The sequence below is a fragment of the Cyprinodon variegatus genome, unplaced genomic scaffold, assembly GCF_000732505.1.
Source record: "Cyprinodon variegatus isolate N-32 unplaced genomic scaffold, C_variegatus-1.0 Scaffold112, whole genome shotgun sequence".
NCBI classification, from domain to species: domain Eukaryota; kingdom Metazoa; phylum Chordata; class Actinopteri; order Cyprinodontiformes; family Cyprinodontidae; genus Cyprinodon; species Cyprinodon variegatus.
In genome coordinates, this window is record NW_015150565.1 from 769512 (window position 1) to 774967 (window position 5456).

Consider the following 5456-nt stretch of genomic DNA (forward strand, 5'->3'; position numbering starts at 1 on the left):
CAGAGCAGATAGTTTGAACAACAATACAAAACAATCAATAAATTAACTAATCTAGAATGAATGGAATTATTATTGATGACTGGTAATGCCAACTGAAAGCAAACACATAAAAACATGGACATTTTTTATTGTTTTGTTTATAAAGACGTGGTTTGAAACCTATTTTATTTAGATATCAGATTACATTTAAAAACTATGACACTGTAGAATGAAAAAATTAAATATGTTTTACCTGGATTTCTTAAAGGATCAAATATTTGATTCATTATAAAAGTCTTTCCAATACTAACTACCTCTGACACAGATAAAGATAAATAATCTGTGGTCATTAACCTATATAATGTTGAACAGGCCCTGAGTATCACAGTGAATTTGCTTTACAGTAAAATGAAAAAAAAATGAGGTACGGTTTTGACACAAAAGATTGTCTGGAAAAAATAGTTCACCAGAAGAATCACGTTGAGTGAATTTTGTGACATCATCACTAAACAGGCGTTCAGTCAATTTTCATCATAAATTTCATCAGATTATTTTTACTCTTTTGTCAGAGATTTACCATTTTACAAAGTTAAACATATTTTACAAATATTCTGTATATATTTATCCTTATATAGAGATAAACAATCAAATCAATCAAAATCAAATCAAAAACTTCTTTATTGTCAACTACAATTTACATTACAATAGAAATTTCAGTTTCAGTACAACCGTTCATTGAGGAGGGTGGAACTGATTAACTGAGGCCATGCTTGCCACAGAACACATTATTATGGCTTGCCAGGTCCCAGGCGGTTACCTATAGCTCTGCCTTACATAGTTGTCTCCTATTTTATAGGAAAAATATTTAATATGTTTACAAAGTAATATATTTGAAGATGAAACCATAATGCAAAAAAAAGCTGGAAACTTTTTCTGACCTTTTTGTTGATAATCATTTTTTTCAATCGTAATGGAAGTTTATGGCATAGAGAAGAAGAATCCTCTCTAAGTTCTGATGTGACCAAAACAAAATGTTCCACGTTAAACCATGTTGAACTAAATTGAGCAAAACTGTATGAAAATGTCTTGTCATGAACACAAAATTGTGATTTGTTGCTAATTGATCTTTATTGATTCCACATACTACAGATGTGATGTTATGTTTTATTTATTATGTTGAAAAATTGAGGATCTTGAGAAGAAATAGAAGGTTAAAAATGGAATCTGATACAAATTTTACAGACAATACAGAGTGAAAAGACAAAAAAAAAAACAAGTCAGGAGGTTACTGGGAGCACTGATCTCTCCTCAGTGTCTCTGTGACTGCAGACTGGGAGCCCTGGGTGGCCTCACAGGTCACAGAGCCCACCTTCCTCCACTGGTCTGCAGGGAGCCTCAGGGTGCTGCTCCAGCTGTAGAGGCCGTCCTTCTGCAGCACTCCTCTGCTCTTGTTCTCCTCCCAGCTGCTGCTGCTGCTGCTGCCGTCCACCTTCCAGGACAGACTCCAGTCNTTAACAAACCTCCCATAAGTTTACTTTGAATAATAAACATGAGCTATCACTGTTTTTTGTATCAAATAAACTGTGTTTTATATCAAACAGAAAAACAGATTTTCACATTTAAAAGAAAAAGATTAAGTTTGTACAATAATTTTGCAGTCCTAAAAATATATTCAGTAGATTAAAATGAAAGATTTTTTCAACTTATAATAATTTGATATAATATTTAAAGTATTATGCAATTCAATAACTAAACCTAAATCATAAATCTGTCAATAATACAAAAAAAAATGAAAAGTTTAATGATCCAGCAGTCTGTAGCAGGATGTTACTGCCAGATGTCGTTTTACTCCAATAGTCACTTCTTCTCTTAACGTTTCACTTCCCTTCATGAAGCTTCTCATGCGTATCAGCCCAACCATAATCTACCACCTTAAATATTTCATTGACATTTTAATCATACATGTCTGGTTAGAATTTATTGTGAAAACCTACTAATTAAATTTAACATTTATTTAATGTTTTTTTCCAAATTGACAACAGATAACGGTCTACTTTATTCTGTACCGCTCCTATTATAGGTTTTAAAGACGAACAGTTTAGGTCCCAGATTACAGATGGAGTTACATGGATGTTATATTTTATCAATTATGAACGTAACTAAACTTTATAAAAATAAAATGGAAATCTTAATATTGATTTCACTTAAATATATTGGTCGTGTAATCAAAAAATTACATGTTTTTCTACCCAAAGAAAGATAAACAGAAAAAAAACTTAGAAAGTATATTATTGCCTCTTTATTCCTAAAGTTTTTGCTAATTTACTTCCAGACTCCAGTCTGGATTCTCCACTGACCGTGTTCGCCAGGGATGCAAAAACTGAATGAGCCGACTGAATGACACAAATCTCTGACTATTCAGACTTAATTAAAACCAACAAGTCCAGATTAAACTATTCAAACAAAAATACGGTTATAAATCCATAAGGGGACACATAACACATTGCATTATATTCTATTTGTAGCTTTCAAAATAATAAAATTGCCTTAGTGTCTCCTATCATTGATTTTGTGAATATAAATCAATCTATCAAACTTTTCTAAAGTCTAACTGTTATAAAAGTAAATAGAAAAAATAAAAATAAAATAGTGCCAAACAGTTTTACTTACTTCCAAGCTCCAGTCTGGTTCCTCCACCAAACGTGTACCACAGTGATACAAACTGATGAAGCCGGCGTACAAAAACCTCTGACTGTTAAAGACACGGCTCTCTGACTCTGAACATAAACAACTCTGTNTAAGTTTTGTAGAACTACACTTATTAAGTTGTGTCAGCTAAGTTTTTCAAGTTCTGCCAAGTTTTTTTTAATTCAAGTTACTGGAACTTTCAAGTCTGTAAAAACTTATTATTTTAAGTTCAGATTATCTGTAAAAAGTTATTTTAAATTCAGATTTAATAACTTGTAATACTTGTAAATGTAATAACTTACATTTTTGAGTTTAAATCCCCCCCCATTAAATCATCCACTGACAGTAAACCATTCATCCATTTTCTTACACACTTGTCCCAAGTGGGGCGAGAGGTCACCAGACACAAAGGACTAACAACCATTCATGCACACACTCACACCTAAGGACAATTTAGAGAAGCCAATCAACCTAACAGTAATGTTTTTGGACTGTGGGAAGAAGGCCGGAGTACCAGGAGAGAACCCACGCATGCTCAGGGAGAACATGCAGAAAGACCCCGGGCCAGGAATCAAACCCACAACCTTCTTGCTACAAGGCAGCAGTGCTACCCACTGCACCACTGAGCAGCCCTGACAGTAACCAGTTAAATTTTGCATGTTTATTTGAACCACTTTGGCAAAAACAGGTTTACAATTCCACAATGTAAAAAAGCAATGTAAACAAGTAATCTTATGCTTAAAGCAAATCCGGTTTCAGCATATATTTTTTTACTTTCCAACTCCTGTTAAAACCTTACAAATAATGCAATATTGCCAGAAATGACAGGAAACCAGTGCCTTAGTCTTCTCTTGGACGAGTCCTCAGGGAAAGTTACCGCCAGCAGAGTGACCAGATGGCCGATGCAAACGTTAGAAGGGAGCTCCTGGGAAAATATGAAACAATAGAACATTTTATACTAGAATGTCATAAATATGAAAGCGAGAGAAGATATATGAGGAGAGAGTTTGAATGTATTTAGGAAAAGATTAATTTATTAGCTATTTTGAGGAAGAATTTGGGGAGTAAACATATATATATATAACTATAAAATTTTTAAAGAAAACAAAATTATTTAATAGAACTTTATTATAGAGAGGGGGAATGTGTGTATGATATAGACGGGTAGAATACAAAGTTGTGTATGAATATGTATAATTTATTTTATTTTTTATTTTTTTGGTTTCTTTTTGTTCTTCAGAAATTATATGTTTATCATTATATAGTCCATCACGAACCACACTCCATATCAGTAAGTGGTTTGGTTATTAATAAAGCATTTTTTTTATTTTTACATTACACAAAAATAAAAAATAAAATATAGTAGGGGGAACTATAGAGCTACACACTCATGTACAGTAGGTGGCGGTATGCACCTATAAGCTGCTTGCAATCCAACCATCTGACAAAGAAGAAGAGTTTTATTGTGAAAGTCTTCACCCGGAAAAAGTTTTCAACAGTTCCGCTTCTTGTTATGATGGTAGGTTAAACTCGTCTGAAGTAAATTTGTTAGTTTTTAGGGATTCGAACCACTTTGCCTTCACGCCGAACCGAGAAGTGACGGTTAGCTGGAATGCTAACGAGGAAAACATCTTTTGGAAACTGCCTGAAGTCAAGACAAACTGACTGTCTGGACGAATTTGAAGGAAATTTGGAGGTTGGGATAAAAACATTTGTGACTAGATCAGAATGGCAGCTTAGGCTGTAGATGATGATGATGATGATGATGATGATGATGATGATATGGATAGTTATTATAAAGTTATTATAAAGCTATGGGTAGCTAGTGGCCGAGGAAGATGAAAATTTGAAGGGAACCAGGTAGTAAAATAATTATTGAAATAGTTCAGAGGATGGAAACAAGAGTGTAGGTAAAGAGATTTTGAGGGAAGGAAAAAAAGATAAACATAAGCTCAAGAAAGAAGAGAACATCAATCTGAGCCCAATATTAGTATCAGAAGAACTAAAAATCAAAATACAGGATGTGAAATGGCTAAAACATTGAGAGATTGAAATTTGCTAATTGTTTGTAAACCAGAGGAGCATAAAAGGAAAGTTCTGTTCATAGGAGCCATTTGCAAGAAAACAGTGGAAAGTAGAAGAATTGTAGGAGAAAATAAAGCTTCTTGATGGGTTATTTTTGGCATTCCACTTAATGAAGTTTAAAAAATAGAAATGTGGAAGTTAGCAGCATCAGGAGGTTACAGAAAAAACAATAAACAACGAGAGAGTTGACAGCCTCTCTGTTCTGGGATATATGGGATATATCCAGTTAGACTCTTTGTTCTTCCTCCACTTGGATGAGGTCAAGAAAATGCTTTTATTGTGGCGGGCAATATAAAAAGGCTGTGAGTTCAGGAAGAAAGCAGTGGAGGTACAAAAGCATAAAAACAACCTAAGCTATGCTGAGGCAGTTAAAAAGTTTTAAGAATAATAGAAGAAAACTGCTGAAATAAGGAGAGAACCAGAGCAGCATGGTGGGATATGTAACCCCATTGAATTATACAAACTGATTTTGTTCGTTAGCTGTGTAATTAGTTGCATGGACCAGTTCAAACATAAAACTTAAAAAATATATATATTTATATATAATATCACTGTTAAAGGAGCAAAACTTTTTTTTTTTTTTTTTTAGCATGAGGAATATTGCTTGGGAACAGATCAACCAAGAACCTGAATCAGGTGACAAACAGGTTCCACCATATTTTGCAAATAAATTCTTTAAAAATCAGACAGTGTGATTTTCTGGA

The 5456-nt window shown here is 33.6% G+C and overlaps 1 protein-coding gene across 1 annotated transcript in view; it reads left to right on the plus strand.

Moving 5' to 3' along the window:
- Positions 1-4179: 4179 nt before the first annotated feature.
- Positions 4180-5456, plus strand: part of LOC107084927 (zinc finger protein 271-like) — a 10894-nt gene continuing 9617 nt past the window's right edge. Inside the window, exon 1 of the mRNA XM_015375009.1 lies at positions 4180-4363. The gene's annotated coding sequence lies outside the window, so the exon portion shown is untranslated. The remainder of the gene's footprint in view (positions 4364-5456) is intronic.